The 16,799-nt window shown below is 46.9% G+C and overlaps 1 non-coding gene across 1 annotated transcript; it reads right to left on the bottom strand.

The window, feature by feature from the left end:
- Window positions 1-14,324: 14,324 nt before the first annotated feature.
- Window positions 14,325-14,454, bottom strand: LOC130037956 (U8 small nucleolar RNA). Its single transcript, XR_008794537.1, has one exon. It is a non-coding gene; the product is annotated as a U8 small nucleolar RNA (small nucleolar RNA).
- Window positions 14,455-16,799: the final 2,345 nt, after the last annotated feature.

Here is a 16,799-nt window from a genome sequence, read left to right as displayed (position 1 = left end):
GCAGCATCACACCACACAACCTTCAGGCTCTTGCACTAAGCCAATGGCCTACTTGGCCTGGAATAGCCAGTGGGGCCTCTAGACCTCTTGAGCACTGCTTTGGGGGGGTGGTCCCCAAAAGATAAATAGATAGAGCTGTAGATAGGTGGATCCATAGATAGATAGAGTCATAGATAGTAGATAGATAGATAGATAAAACCTTTTGGGGTTCAAACATTCCTGTTCTGTCTCTGACTTTCAATCTTTTTTTTTTCTGTTTGGGTCACACCTGGCGATGCACAAGGGTTACTCCTGGCTCTGCACTCAGGAATTACTCCTGGCGGTGGTCAGGGGACCATATGGGACGCTGAGAATCGAACCTGGGGGTTGGCCGCGTGCAAGGCAAATACCCTACCAGCTGTGCTATCACTCCAGCCCCTGACTTCCAATCTTTGGTGCTTATAGAGAACTAGCATGTGGAGGAGTACCCCTAGGACAGCTGCTGACCCTCGAAAACATTTCTTCCAAGCCCTGCCTCTGGAATGATTGCCCAGCACTGGGAACAGGCTGTCACAGTCCCACTCCAGGCCCCGACCTTTGACTTCCCCTGGTTCCTCTCTAGGTGGCCTTCCCAAGCCTGGCTGCAGGACTCACTGCCTCCTCCCAGCAGCGGCCCACCCTATCCTCCCCCAGCTAACTCCTTCCAGTTGTGTGGTGTCTGCCACACCCAGCATGCTCAGCAACATTCTCCTTTCCTAGATTCTGAAAGCATCTCCCCCCACCCTTCCCCCTGATACCCCTGTCATGGCCTGTCTCTCTATAACTACCACCTTGTTTACTTGTTTCTCCCAAGGTGAGGACCACAGCTCATCCTCGAGCCTGAGCCTAGAGCCCAACAGGAATGAATGTTTGTGGGGTGTGTGTGTGTGTGTGTGTGTGTGTGTGTGTGTGTGTAAGAGAGAGAGAAACAGAGAGAGAGGAGGGGGGAGAGAGAGAAAGAGATAGTGAGAGAAAGAGAAGGGGAGAGAGAGAGAGAGAGAGAGAGAGGTGAACACTGAGCTGCCTGCCTTGAGCTAGTCTATGGGGAACCATTTCACCAGCACCAGTGGCTCAAGGCCCAACCCCACTGCCTGTCTGACAGATGGCAGATGCTCTGCTGAATGCCTGGTATGTTTATGTGAATAGAGCAGTAACAGAGCAATAATGCTGCATGGGTATGGCCATAGGTCTCAGGTTTGCATTGAGCTGGGCTGAAGTCCTGCATACACCCACTGTGGAACCAAGACATGGGGGTTTCACTTGTCTGGTATGCTGCGTATGGAGATTGCCTCCCTCAGACAGGGTTGATGAGAGCTGAATGTCAGCCAGGCAGCCATGGGACCTCTCCCTGAGGTCTCCAGGCTCCGTCATAGAATCCAAACCTATGATAGTTTCTTATTCAGAACAGAGCTGTGAGGGGACCTCCAAGCTCTTCAGCCTGAATGCTTGTTACCAAAAGGAAAATGAAAGCCACCAAAAACTGGGACCAGAATGATAGTACATAGGGTAGGACGTTTGCCTTTCACGCAGCTGACCCAGGTTCAACCCTCAGTATCCCATATAGTCCCCCAAGCACCACCAGGAATAATTCCTGTGTGAAGAGTTAGAAGTGACCCCTGAGCATTGCCTGGTGTGACCCAAAGCCAAATAAATTTTTTTAAAAAGCCACCAAAAACTACTTCCACCCTGAGTTCTAGTTCTAGGGCTCCTACCTCAGTTTTGTTTTTTAGGTTTAAAAAAAATTTTTTTTTAGGAGCCAGAGAGCTAGGGATGAAGGTATTTGCCTTCATGTAGCTGATTCTGGTTCGATCCTGGCCTCATGTATAGTCCCCGCAAATGCACCAGGAGTGATCCTTGAACGCAGAACCAAGAATAAGCCCTGAGCACTACCAGATGTGAACAAAAATAAAACCAAAATAAATTAAACTAAATAATGGTTTAGACTTGTAAAGAATTCCCATAGACCTTGTCACCCAGCTTCCCCAAAAAAAACATCCTCGAAAACCACAGTACAATTACTATGGTGCAATTAACAGTTACCCAATACAATTTATTAATTTATAATCCTTACTTGAATGCCACCAGCTGTCCCTCTATGTCCTTTCTCCGGCCCAGGACCTGTCGCAGAGTTCCAGGGGGCATTTGGTTGTGCCGTCTCCTTAGTCTCTCTACCCTGGAACAGTTGTTCAGCCTTGTCCTTTGTGATCTTGATGGAGTTAAAGAGAGTGTTAAGTATACCTAACTTTCCATGTGAAGCTAATTTATGAGTAAGTTGAATTATGTCTGGGGCAGGTCACTGCATATGTGATGTCCTTCCCAGAACTTTATCCCAGACATTGTTAATTGAAATGATCCCTTGAAATGGAGGTGTCTGCCAGGTTTTTCCATTTACTGTTGATCCTGTTATCAGGGAGAACCTTATGGGGAGGAATTTAAGACTCTACAAATATTCTGTTTCTTGGAAAACTTTTGTGCATTATTTTCAGGTTCCATTTCCAATGATTTTTTTTACTATCCAGCAATATCATTAGTTATTTTATTTTTATTTAATCACTATGAGATACACAGTTACAAAGTTTTTTATTATTGGTTTTCAGTCATACAATGTTCCATGACCCTTCCCTTTAGCAGAGTACATTTCCCACCACCAGTGTCCCAAGTTTCCCTCCCACAACCATCCCCCAGCCAGCCTGCCTCTATGACAGACACTATTCTTCTCTCTCTCTATATATATATATACATGCATTGCAGATGATTTCTGATAATTAATACTGCGGTGTTTGCCAAAAGTAATTTTCTACGTCCATCATTCTGCTTTATTAATTGTAACTTGGCTGTAAGAAAGAGTTTGGTCTGAGGGGCTGGAGAGATAATACAACAGATAGAGTGCTTGCCTTGCACACAGCTGACAACACTTTTGGTTCCCTGAGCTCACCAGCAGTGATCCCTGAGCATAGAGACAGGTGTATGACCTGAGTGCCACAGGGTGTGGTCCAAAAAGTAAACAAGGGCACAGGGAGCTGGTGTGTGGTTAGGGACTGGGGACATTACTCAAGGGCTGGAGTGCATGCTTTGCCTGTGGGAGTGAACCCCAGATTTAATTCCTGGTAGCACATGGTCCCCTGAGCAGCACCAGTGTGGCCCCAAAACCAAAGAAGAGAAAAAGGAAAGAAAAGAAAGACTGGGCCATTCTCTTTGTTCATGTCCTTATTGATTTATGTCAGCATGGACCCATGGGAATTAAGATTTATTCCATTACTAATTTTTGTTGTTCAAATTGACTCATCCTTTTTTGAAATAGCTCAGCCCATCTGCTTCCGATTGAGCAGGTTCTCCCAGTATGCCACATCAAAGGCCTGCCTGGTGTGCCAAACAGATTGTGAGGGTGTATGGGGGACCCAGTTAGTTTCCCTGGAACTCACGAAAGCACCTTCCCAGGAAACAGCTGAGCTCTTTCCTGGAATGGGCAGAATCTGTCGGGAAAGTTGGAGCTGCAGGAAGGGTGGCTCAGCCAGGTATCCCTGTCCTTCCTTCCACCATTGTCATCCCGTCCTCCTCTGCCTTCCACTACACATCAAACACTCCCCAGCCCCTGCCCAGGAGCCACTCCCACCAGCCTCCTGCCCAGCATTTTCCCTGCTTAATTTTCTCTCTGGCCCTGCTGCCCAGAGAGTGGCTGAGAAGTAAAGGGGCTCTGTAATTCTCTCAGGCAGTCTTCACCACCAGGATGCTCTCCTGTGGGTGAGCTGGTGCCACTGAGGGCAGAGGAAGCAGATAATTGTGTTGCTGCAGAAGAACCTGAACAAGGACAGTGGAGCATCCCCAGTTCAGGCAGGTCACAGGGGGAGCTTGGGGACCCCACTTGTTTGCCTTCTGCGGGAGGTGCCAGGACAGTGGTTCTGAGCAAGCAGAAGCCCTGGCGCCAGCAGCCAGCATGCAGCAACAGGGTGTATGTTAGCATGCAGTTAACATGAGTCTCAGGGCCAAAGGTCAGCTCAGCAGGCTTGCGTGTGAAGCCCCCAAACTCCAAAATTAAATTGTATTCTGACATCCTCCTAACATAATGACATTTTATTGTTAATCTCTCACTGGGGAGACTGGGGGATGGTTGGGTCACACCCAGTGGTGCTCATGGCTTACTCCTGACTCTGTGCTCAGGGATCACCCCTGGAAGGCTCAGGGAATCATATGGGATGCCGGAAATTGAACTCGATCAGTTGTATGCAAGGCAAACACCCTACTCTCTGTCTTATCTCTCTGCTCCCATAATTTTTTTTCTTTTTGGGTCACACCCAGCTATGCTCAGGGGTTACTCCTGGCTCACGCACTCAGGAAATACTCCTGGCAGTGCTCAGGGGACCATATGGGATGCAGGGAATCGAATCCCAGTCGGCCGCTTGCAAGGCAAATGCCCTACCCGCTGTTCTATCGCTCCAACCCCTCCCCATATTTTTTTTTTGCTTTTTTGGGTCACACCTAGCGATGCACAGGGGTTACTCCTGGCTCTGCATTAAGGAGTCACTCCTGGCGGTGCTCAGGGGACCACATGGGATGGTGGGAATCGAACCTGGGTCGGCCGCGTGCAAGGCAAACGCCCTACCCGCTGTGCTATCTCTCCAGCCCCTCCCCATAATTTTTAGACATATTTCATATTATGGTGAAAGGCACCATCAAATTTTTCAAACATTTCCAAAACACCTGCTTCTCTCTTCAGCCAAGCTGAAATGGATTTGTGAGCCTTATGCTGGCCGTTAGCTTCTTTCTGCTCTCTAAGACTCAGTTTTCTAGACAGACACATGTGCACCCTCCCTGAATTCCCTCCCACCACAGTCCTCTTGGGTTTCGCTGGGCCCTGCTCTGAGCATCCCAGGCCTGCAGGGGAATCATTGTGCCTGGAGCAAATTGAGCAAATAAGTCTCTCCCAGGCTGCAAGCGCTATTAGTCAGGGCCCTTGCTCCCCTGCACTCAGAGTGCCTGCCCACCACTATACAGCCAACACCTGAGGGAGTAGTGCTTAGTTTGTTTTGTATTTCACACTGACAGGGGTCAATGCAGGGCCTCATGCATAGCAGTCATGTGTTCTTCCACTGAGCTACCTCCTCTTCCCCAAAGGGACTGATTTTCTGAGCTTGGGAGCATCTATGAGGTGCTCAGGGAGACCAGAGCACACCCACAGCAATGCTCAGCCAACCTGGGCCCAAGGATGCAGAATTGCTCACACCCTGTAGTGCCAGAGAGCAGGAGAGTCACCCCAGCAGCGCTCAAAGGGGACATAGGTTTTGAGATTAGAACCTGGGTCCTGACTTCTGAGCAAACTCTAGAGTCCCCTAAAGTGACTTTTGCATGGAAGAGACCCATGGAGTCCAGCTCTCTTTCTCCCTCCCCTCCATTTCTCTATTATTTCTTAAGCAGAGGGTCCCCATTCTGGGCTCAACCCACAAGAGAGACAAAGCTGGCCACCTCAAGGGTCTTAAAGTTGGTGGGACTGGAGAGATAGCACAGCCAATAGGGTGTTTGCCTTGCACATGGCTGGCCCGGATTCGATTCCCAGCATCCCATATGGTCCCCTGAGCACTGCCAGGGGCAATTTCTGAATGCAGAACCAGGAGTAACCCCTGTGCATTGGTAGGTGTGACCCAAAAAGAAAAAAAAAAAGGGTCTTAAAGTTGGGCCTGCAGTTGTGCTGCTGTTTTGGAAGTGCTGTGGGTGCCATGTTACTCACCCGGATCAGGTGCTGGAATCTCAGACCCACTTCTTCCTACCATGCTCCACTGAGAGCACCACAAAAAGGAAATGTTTTTCAGCTCACCTCTTCCATTTCCTCTTTTCTGGGCTGCCCTGCCCCCCTGGGCATGCTGTGCTGTGTCTCCGTCTGTGTGTCTGCTCAGGGCCTTCAATTCAGGGTGGAGGGAGGTGGGAAGGGCATGGAACCTTTTCCATCACTTACCAGTCCCTTGTCTTCTACCAAAGTATGTGTTTGCGGGACAGGAAGATAGCTTGGGGTCCAGGCGTCACATTTGACGCCTGGAGCAATATGCCCTCCCTGCCACCAACACAGAATACAGCCCTAGAGGTCCCTAAGTAACCCCTAGGACCTGGAGGACCCTTAAACACCATTGAGCTGGATTGTCACCGAAAGTGGCCCATGGTAATGGCCCAAGTGTATTTGTTATCAATATATTCTTCCACTGTCTATGACGGTCTGGAGCGATAGCACAGCGGTAGGGCATTTGCCTTGCACACAGCCAATATGGCCGACCCGAGTTCGATTCCTCCGCCCCTCTTGGAGAGCCCGGCAAGCTACCAAGAGTATCTCGCCCGCACGGCAAAGCCTGGCAAGCTCCCCGTGATGTATCGGATATGCCAAACACAGTAACAAGTGTCACAATGGAGATGCTCGAGCAAATCGATGAACAGCAGGAGGACCGTGACCATAACTATCTGTGATACATTAAAGAAGTGCTTCTTCAAGTGCCCAGTTTCTGAACTAGCACAGACTTCTGTGATCCCATCCATGTTGCAGGCAGGAGGTGCCAAGGCTTGGAGAAGGCAAGTCACTTGCCCAGAAACACACAGCTGATCGGCACCACCTGGCCTTCCGACTCCTACATAGTGATCTTGCCCAGGAAGGGTGTGAAACTTCAGTGTGATTCTTGGTTTCTTCTCCCCCACCCTATCCCTGCACCTCCAGTTCAGACCTGGTTAGCTCTTTAGGACAGAGATGAGGGATGTCCCACAGCCTAACCTGGCCTGCAGTTGACTCAGTTAAAGTTTATTGGGTGAATCCAAACTTCCGGCCTTCCCAGAATTGCTTACACTTACCCCAAAACTTAGCCCAGAGCCCTCTGTACACAGACTCCACTCCTTGAGATGTCTATGGAGCTCCCTTCTCTCTCTCTCTCTCTCTCTCTCTCTCTCTGGGAGGAGTGGACTCAGCTCTCCATAGTGAGGACAATGCCCTGGAAGAAGCTACCATCTGAGTTTCACAGAACTGAAAACTTCTTTCTGAGCCACCTGATATCAGAAACCATAAATGACAGCCCAGGGCACATTCTCAGGTCCCCAGTGATGGAGACTGCAGGCTGAAGGATGTGGAAAATGATGCTCATAGAGGAGCCTGAAAGTGGGTGGGAGCCCTGGGCAGGCAGGCTGCCAGCTTCATTCCTCTGGAATGATCTTACACCCTTTCGAGGTCTCTAGTAGTTAAGGAAGATAAGTCTCATCAACAGTGGTGAGCTGAAGCCTGCCCCCTCCTTCACCTTTCACCCTCTGTGTGTCCAGGAGCCCTTCTCCACTCCCCACACCCAGTTCCCTGGTAGTACCTGACTCTCCCCACCCCACCCTCAGCTACCACATTCATCCAGCACCCTTTTCATTTGACTGCACCTCCTTTCCAAATCCAGATGTTTTTCCTTCCACCCGAAATGTACTCTTAAGTTGTTTATTGTGGCGATTGGCAAATAACAGTCCTAAATGCCAGAGATGTGGCTCAGCGGGAGAGCATATGCCTGGCATGTGTCAGAGCATGGTTTCTGTCCCCAGCACTGAAAAAAAGATGTGTCACAATAGTAGAGGAGCCCATGTGATAACAGTTCAGTAGTTATCAGCTCAACAGTTAGCAGCAGGGGTCATTGTTTCAGCTTGTACTCCAGCCCTCCAGCATCTTCTGTCATTACCTGAAGTGAGGACCAGGTATTACATTGATACAGGGTCAGTGACTGACTGCAGGTCTCTGCGTTCATTCATGGATTCCTGGTTTGTTTTTTTGGGTTTGTTTTTTTTTTTTGCTTTTTGGGGGGGTCACACCCGGCAATGCACAGGGGTTACTCCTGGATCTACACTCAGGAGTTACCCCTGGTGGTGCTCAGGGGACCATATGGGATGCTGGGTATCGAACCCAGGTCGGCCACGTGCAAGGCAAATGCCCTACCTGCTGTTCTATTGCTCCAGCCCCCAATCCCAGGTTCTTCAGAATTTTCAAGAATGAAAGTATTAGGGGTTGGAGCAATAGCACAGTGAGTTGGGTGTTTGCCTTGCACATGGCATACCCGGGTTCGATTCCTAGCATCCCATATGGTCTCCTGAGCACCACCAGGGGTAACTCCTGAGTGTAGATCCAGGAGTAACCTCTGTGCATCGCCAGGTGTGACCCAAAAAGAAAGAAAAAGAAGAATGAAAATATTAAAAAATTAAGATGCTCAGAGTTATAAATAGAAGAATTTATTGTAAAGTAGAAGAGAAAGAAACTCCCTAACCAGGGAAGAACTTAGCATAGGACTAAGTAAATTTTTTGTGGTCTTTTTTATTGGAAAACTGGATCTTTGTATTTCTTACCAAATCCTCAGCAGATATCCATTTGTTTCCCAGAAAGGTCCTGCTAATTTGTGGTAAAAGAAGATTAACTGACTTGCTCTTCAAGCCCATGTTCTCTCTTGAACTTGTATCTTGCTTTCTTGTCTCCATGATTCATTGCTTATTTTATTTTGTATGTTTTTTCTATTATGGAGAAGCCTGTGTTCTCTCTTAAACACAAACTTCTCTCTTTCTCTCCCCTCATGTCTTTCTAAAATTAAAAAATATTCAATAAAAACTATCTTGATTCGGGGCTAGAGCAATAGCACAGTAGGTAGGGCATTTACCTTGCAAGCGGACGACCCAGGTTCGATTCCCAGCATCCCATATGGTCGCCCAAGCATTGCCAGGAGTGATTCCTGAATGCATGAACCAGGAGTAACTCCTGTGCATTGCCGGGTATGACCCCCCAAAAAAAACTATCTTGATTCACTATACAAAAAAAAAAGGAAAGAAGAAAGGAAGGAAGGAAGGAAGGAAGGAAGGAAGGAAGGAAGGAAGGAAGGAAGAGAGGGAGGAAGGGAGAGAGGCAGGCAGGGAGGGAGGGAGGGAGGGAAGGAGGGAGGGAGGGAGGAAGAGAAGAAAAAGAAGGAAAATAAGATTAACATCTTTCGTTCTCCTTTAGGCTTGGGCAGAATGTCTGTTTACTTAAGACCCTTTAGTGTATATATTTCCCCACATGCCCAGATATTACTCTTAGTCTCCTGTGAGCCAAAGGTCTGGGGTAGAATTTATTGAGAAAGAGCCCAGGGATTTTGTAGGAATGTCAAAAATGCCAAATGGTGGGCTGGAGAGATAGCACAGCAGGTAGGGCGTTTGCCTTGCACGCGGCCAACTCAGGTTCGATTCCCAGCATCCCATATGGTCCCCTGAGCACCACCAGGAGTAACTACTGAGTGCAGAGCCAGGAGGAACCCCTGTGCATCGCCAGGTGTGACCCAAAAAGCAAAAACAAAACCAAAAAAAGTTTTAAAAATGCCAAATGGAGATAGCTAAAATAGAGTTGCTTTCTGCATCTGGCAAGGATAAACTGAGGTTTCCTCTTTCAATGTCTTGCATTCCATACATATTTGAGGATGTGCCTTTAAAAAATAAGGTCCTGGAAAGCAGACACATCTAGAAGATAGCCACCAGCACTTTCTTAATGTCATCCAAGGCCCAATCACCATTCACCCAAACTTTCTCTTTTTCCCTGTATTCCTTGATCCCATCAGGATCCCAATCAAGACCGACATCCACCTTCATTCAGCCTTCTTAAATCATAGATTCTCTCTCAGCCTCTCTCTGTCTCTGTTCTTGTGTTCCTTTGCAACTTACCTGTTGAAGAAGCCAGTTATTCACCGTCTATGTCAAGTTACTACTAGTCTGAGCTTGTCTGATTATATCATTGGGGTGTGGTTTAACTCCCTTCTCCACCTGCTTTCTGTAGAGACAAGTTTGGGGGCTGGCCACATTCAGGTGAACAGCATCTGGAGGCTCCTCATCCCTTGGGAAGTACAAACTATCTTTTCTTTTTTTTGGGGGGGGGGGGTTGGACTACACCCAACAATATTCAGGGGTCATTCCTGGCTCTTGACCCAGAGATTACTCCTGGCAGTGCTCTGGGGACCTTATGGGATACTGGGGATTGAAACTGGGTCAGCTGCATGCTCCTGACCATGTGCAATTACTGTGCTATTACTCTGTAATACCCACTGTGCTATCACTCCAGTACCAGCATGGTCCATCTTCTTCTTGCTTTTCTTGTAGGGGGCAGCCCTAGCCACTCACTGACCACACTAGCTCATTCCTTAATGGTTGACAATGGCATCTGGATACCTCTGGTTTATCCTTTGGGTTTTTGTGCACTCCAAACTTTGCTCTAACATATTTCTCCTGATAGCACCTACATGACTATTCCCAGCCCAGCAGGCTCGGCCAAATTACACAGCACCATGCGGAGTTGGGAGGCAGTGCTCACTGCATCTTCAGTTCCCTGACAGGGAGCTATTTCGCTATTTCTAGGGCAGGAAAAGCTGAGTGCTCATCCCCCATGGAAATGTTGACACTGACTCCAAGAATATTCTTAATAGATGAGGTCAGGTATAGTTCAGCGGACTTTAACGAGCTGACCTCCAGCCTCTCCTCCAACCCCCAGGGGCTGATGCTGTCACATTTCTCTCTGTTCTGGGTCTCTGCTGGAATTCTCCAGTCTCTTCCCAGCTCAACCCACCCCCAAACAACTGGATCCTGTCCCAATGAGATGAGTCTGGTAAGGGGCACAGTCTTGTTACTCTACTCTGTCTCCTCAAACTCCCCCCATGTGACTCACTGGCAAGAGCACAGAAGACCCGGCAGAGGTTTGAGGTGGCCCCCAACATTCCCCATGTCTCGTCCCCACCCCTCAGTCTGGACAGAAGAATATGAGAAAGAACTTCCTTCTCCTTAGAACTGTGCTTTTTCTTTGCTCATAGATCCCTTGGGCAAAACCTTGGACTCCCCTCTCAGAATAATGTGTTTAAAAAACAAAAAACAGGGGCTGGACCGATAGTACAGCGGGTAGGGTGTTTGCCTTGCAGGTGGCCGACCTGGGTTCGATTTCCAGCATCCCATATGGTCCCCTAAGCATCGCCAGGAGTAATTCTTGAGTGCAGAGCCAGGAGTAACTCCTGTGCATAACTGGGTGTGACTCAAAAAGAAAAAATGCATTTTAAAAATTATAGCTTGAGGGGCTGGAGTGATAGCACAGCGGGGAGGGCATTTGCCTTGCACGCGGCCAACCTGGGTTCGATTTCCAGCATCCCATATGGTCCCCCAGGCACCACCAGGGGTAATTCCTGACTACATGAGGCAGGAGTAACCCCTGTGCATTGCTGGGTGTGATCCAAAAAGCGAACAATAAATAAATAAATAAATAAAAATTATAGCTTGGGAATTGGAAAAGACTTAAATGTATTTCAGTAGGCAGACTTAAACTGGGTACCTGTCTCACATGGAACATGTCCAGGAATGAAAGGGAACAAGTATATATATATATATATAGACTTATTTAACCTCCTATCCTGAGTGGACCCTTGTGGGCCTCCCTGAGCACACCTGTCTCTTAGGGCTTCACTGTTTCCCTCTGACCAGTATCCTCTGTGATCAAATATTAGAGTAAAAGGCCAGAAAGATTAAGAACAGAAGGGACCATACAAATTCAATTTCTAGAGACCAGGATCTCAGGAAGCTCCATCCCCCACACCAGCCTCACACAGACATAACCAGATGAAGGATTCAGTGAACTTGCAGACCTGTTGGTGTGGAGAGACCTACTTGAGCATTACTTATGTGAAGTGGGGAGATGTGACATCAGAGCCTCAGGAGGGGAATCTACCGCTTTCTTCTCTACCCACCTTAGTCACTGGGGGAATGCCTGGGAGGGTCAGTACTAAGAAAGTCAACCATGACCACCTATGGAATTTGGACGCTTTAGTCTCACCGGCTCCATTCAGCAATCCTCAGATGGTATGTGAGATTCAGGTGATCTGCACACATGGGAATGAATCCCTGTCACGTGGTTTCTCAGGGAGCCATGGGACTTGGATTAGAGTGACATATTGCAACTTTGCAGAAAAAGAAAAATCAGTCCTAACTCCTGCCCAGGTCATTTACAGGCCAGTCACTTTTCCTAAACAGAAAACAATGTCAGAAGGAAACAAATAGTGAATCATTTTACTTAGAGATTATGAGGAGGGAAAGAGAATAATGTGTTCGATAAAGACTTCTCCAGAGGGGAGAGAGCCAAGAGTACCCCAAAAAGTGAAAGAAAGGAAATTACACAACCCAGGTTGAGACGCAGGTGACCTTCAGAATGGGGAAGTCCCTGCTTGCCTTTCCAAATTTGATTTTATAGGTTTGCTCCCAATATCCCTACTTAGGGTGAGTTTGTTTGTTTGTTTGTTTTAATGTAGGTTAGAGTCTCTTGCTATGGCACTGTCAAGTGAAAGAGCTTTAGGCTTTTGATACTCCACCTAGTCTTCTACTTACGTCTTTTGTTCCTGCTTCTCTGAGCCTGTGCTGGCATCACATGGAATCTTATTGGCCTCAGTTCCTGGGTCCATAAAAATCAAGCCTTTGTTATGATTTCTGTGATACATTAGAGTGAGTGACAGAGTAACCATCTTCCTTGAATCACATCTTAGTTTTACATCCTGGGAATTCACTGCTGCACTGTTTTACAACTGAAGGTGGATGTACAGACCAACGTGACTGACAAGATGTTGGTCTCTAACTGGACACCCACGGGACCACCTAGAAAGCACAGAGCCTGCTCAGGGACGACTGTACTCCACCCAGATACCACTTATCACAGAGGGAAGGACGCCACAACATGAGGAAATGGAGAGAGATAAGAAAATGCTGTAACTGGAAATGTGATGAATGTTTGGAAGCAGAGGCATTTGGTGTGGCAAAATAAAAAACATGGAATGAAGTCAGGGAGGAGACTGAAGTGTTAGTTAGGTCTGAAGTGTTAGTTAGATCTGCCTAGCCTGATCCCAGTTCTCCCTTCTAGAGAGCTCAATCCTTGAAAGTGAGTAATTCTGTCCTATAAGCAGCCCGGGAACTTGTTAGCTATTTCAGAACTTAAGAGTCCTTAAACATCTTAGCCACGCTATCTGCCAAATGCACCTACTTCCATACCTCTTAGTGTAAGGGGGACTCCCACCTCATCAGACCAAAGTGAGAGCCAGCAGAACTAGGAGCCACACCTATTTCCAGCTAAGTGGATTTGACTGCCTGTAATTCACAACAGGAAGTGCATTGTACCTGAAAGTCCACTGCCCAAATTTCAAAAAGCAAGCATTCTCCCTACTACCAACAAAACACAATTTTTTTCCTATTCTGTTTCGAATGTTATTTTTTAATGCTGGAAATGACCTATGAGAGGATTTCATAACCTACAGGGTGGCCTGCAGTTTAGCATTTTGCCCTTAAGTGACGCAGAAACGAAAGGGTGTGGACAGTATTTTCTGGGCTTTCCCCAAACACCATTAATCTGTCATCTGCTCTGAGTCTCATCCAGGTTTGTGGAGCTAAAATAAGACCCTCTGAAATTTCATAAAGATGATTCTGTTGCCCTCATGCAATGATCCCCTCATCCAAACCAGGTAGTACCTCCGTGTGACCACATCCTCATAATACCAATGCTTCTGATTACTGTATCATTTCTCTAAATAAGCCCATCAATTTTTCCAATGTAAATACCCACTCTCACTCCATAATGGAACAATAGAGTAATATCTTATAATTGGATTGGATATTCCCCAATGCAAAATAAAACAAAAACAGAACTGTGACATATACATTTTGTCTTGTGCCTTCAGTCATGGAGCTAGTGGCCCTCCCTAGCTCAACCCACTGGATCCAATCCCTATAGAGCTCTATGGAGCCAAAGAGATAGTGCAGTTGGTAGAGCACTTGCCATGCATGTGGCTGATGCAGGTTCGAACTTGGCACTCCGTATGGTCTTTGGAGCTCACCAAAAATGATCCCTGAGCACAGAGACAGGAGTAAGCCCTGCATATAGCTGGGTGTGCCCCACCCCCCCCCCAAAAAAAAACCCTCTAGAGCTCCAGTTTTCTCCAACACCTAGGAAGGCTTCCTCCTTTTGCCTGTCCCTCTCTCCAATGACCAATAGACCATCATCATCATTGAGCATTGAAATTCCTTGAATCTTCTCACCAAACTTCCAAAGTGAGAGGGTCAGTCCATTCTAAAAGGAGAAAACAAAACTGAGATATGAAAAGATCAGCAGACCTACCCCTTCTTCGGAAGCTATGGAACCAGGTTTTGAACCAGCTTGTCTGCCCACAGAGCCCTTGTGCCTCACCCACTCTGAGTCTCGTGAGCTGCCCAACTTGTTTCACACAGGACACTTCCTTAGACTGCCCAGCCAATCCATCTGTTTCTAAAACACTTTTTTTTCAGGAATAATCAGAAAGGCACAAGTAGGGTATTTTGAGCCCAATCACACAGAGATGTTAATCACTAATCATGCAAACTCCAATCATCATGTTCCATCTGCCCTCTGAAGAAACAGGTATGGATTATCCTACCTGACAATCAAAACACTCACTTCTTAACTCACTCATCTGTAGGCTAATCTTACTAACCCTGGAGACATTATCACTACTTCCTTGGGGCTTGTGGGGGATGGAGGAATATTTGGGGCAAACAAAAAGTTCCACTTCTTGGGGGCTATTCCCAGCTCTGTGCTCAGGATTTGCTCCCAGTCAAGTTCAGGAGACCACATGGTACAGGGAATCAAACCCGAATTGGCTATGCCTTTTAACCCTGTACTATCTCTCTAGCCTCTGGAGGATGGAAGCCCCTGTGGTAAAGAAGGCAGCATCTTAGAATTCTCTGAGAATCACTGGATCCAACAGCCCAGCTAATGTATCAGAGGTCTCCAGTGTCTCTGGGACCCTGGAATCTTTCTTGTTGTTTAATGAATACCCAACAATTTTGGGGACTTACCCATTCACAGCTTGGTTTCCCAAGAAGCCCTAGAAAAGTTCAGGAGAAGGACACTTGAGGCAGAGGCAACAGACACAGAGAGAAGAGATTAACCTGGTGCACGCTGATCCCCAAGTACACAAGCCTAGCAGGCAGGAAGTGTATACAAGGAATGGACTTCTGACTTGAGTTACACTACCCTCTGATGCAAACCACTACTTGCTTTCAATCACCCAGGACAGTCACCTATAAAATCCTCCGTAGTCTCATTGCACACCACTGTAGTAGCAGACATCTCAGAATATTTATGCTCATCACTGGCTGCAACTCTGGTGACTTTAAGACTCACCACTGCATCTTGTATTTAAAGCAACAGTTAAAAATCACATACATAGCACATACCATGCCACAGTAAAATCTCTATTTTAATAGGGCTGGAATTTCTCAAAAAAATTTTTTTAAGTTTATAATCACACAATTTCTTTAAAATGCATTTTTAAACAATATTCTAAGGCAGGGAAGATAAGGCACTTGCCTTGCATACAACTGAATTGGACTGATCCCCAGCATCCCATATGCTCCCCCAAGCCCTTCCAGGAGTGACCCCTGAGCACAGAGCCAGGAGAAAATCATGGGCACAATCAGGTGTGACAAAACGCACACACACACACACACACACACACACACACACACACACACCATTATTCTAGGTCCAGAAGATAGCTCAAGAAACTAGAGACCATCCCTTGCAGTGGAAGTCTGGGTTCAGTCTCCAGTTGTGAATGGTCCATTAGACATTGCCATGACTGTTTCATTCAGGAAGCCCTCCCAGCTCCAAGGGAACCAGCCCTGGCAGCTGAAAACCTCCAGAATTTAAATGCCACCATGCTCACAGATGCTCTCCACACTCTCGAGCCGAGCCTCACCCCGAAGTGAATGTATTTCTGGACTGTACAACAACTCATACTTCACACCACCCCTACTCCAAGAGTACCGCACATTTGATGGGGTTTAAAGAAGAAGGCAACGAATCTTAGAAAGAAATATTTTTTACAGATATACATATATATGTGTGTGTATATATATATATATTCACACAAGGCTCAACCTTTAACAACATGTTAGTGATCTCTTACAGAAGGGCTTAATAGCCCCTGGGCGAAATGCAACAATCTTCACACTCTTTCCTCTAAGGAAATTTTTTGGAGCGTTCTCAATGGTTTTCCATAACAAACAATACAAAATAAATTATTTCAGTTCTGTTTTGGGGCAGAGGTTCCAGATGGAAACATCCAAAATATGGTGTGGGAAGGTGTAATGGTGGTGAGATTAGTGTTCGAATATCAAATGTAATCAAATATTGTGAACTACTTTATAAAATTTTAAAGGGGGAAAATAAATAAACATTGTCATGAGTAAACCCCCAAGAACGGAGGCAGGAGTGGCCCTTGAGTACTTCCAGGTATGCACCAAAGTCCAAATATAAAGAAAACATTGTTCTAAGAAAAGTCCATAGGCTTCATCAGGTTGTCAAGGGGATGAGCAGGAAAGAGTGAGTAAGAACCCTACATGAAGAACACTGGTTCAGATTTGGTTTTGGAGTCAAACAGACCTGAGCTCAAACTCCAGCTCTACCATATACAAATCAAGTTGCCTGTGCCTCAGTCTCTTCACCTGTAGAAGTATAATTCCCGCCTCCCTTACTAGATTAGCACCTGCCACTTGAATAAAGGCAATGTCTAAACCCAACCTCGACTGCCTGGGGATAGGGAACCCTCAGTGGGGAGCCCACAGGGAAGCCCTAGAAAGCTTCCTACCTCTCCTACCAGAGAAATTTCTCTGCTAGGCCCTGCTGAGCCTTGCTTCCTGCATCAGGACCTAAAGTCTGAGTTTGTTCTCTTCTTAGACACAGAATATCCCATTTCTGAGTCCAGATTCTGCACCTCACTCCC

This window comes from Sorex fumeus, unplaced genomic scaffold (assembly GCF_029834395.1).
Source record: "Sorex fumeus unplaced genomic scaffold, SorFum_2.1 ptg000072l, whole genome shotgun sequence".
Classification (NCBI taxonomy): domain Eukaryota; kingdom Metazoa; phylum Chordata; class Mammalia; order Eulipotyphla; family Soricidae; genus Sorex; species Sorex fumeus.
The sequence above is the reverse complement of the archived record's forward strand: the minus strand, read 5'-3'. Positions and strand labels throughout refer to the sequence as shown.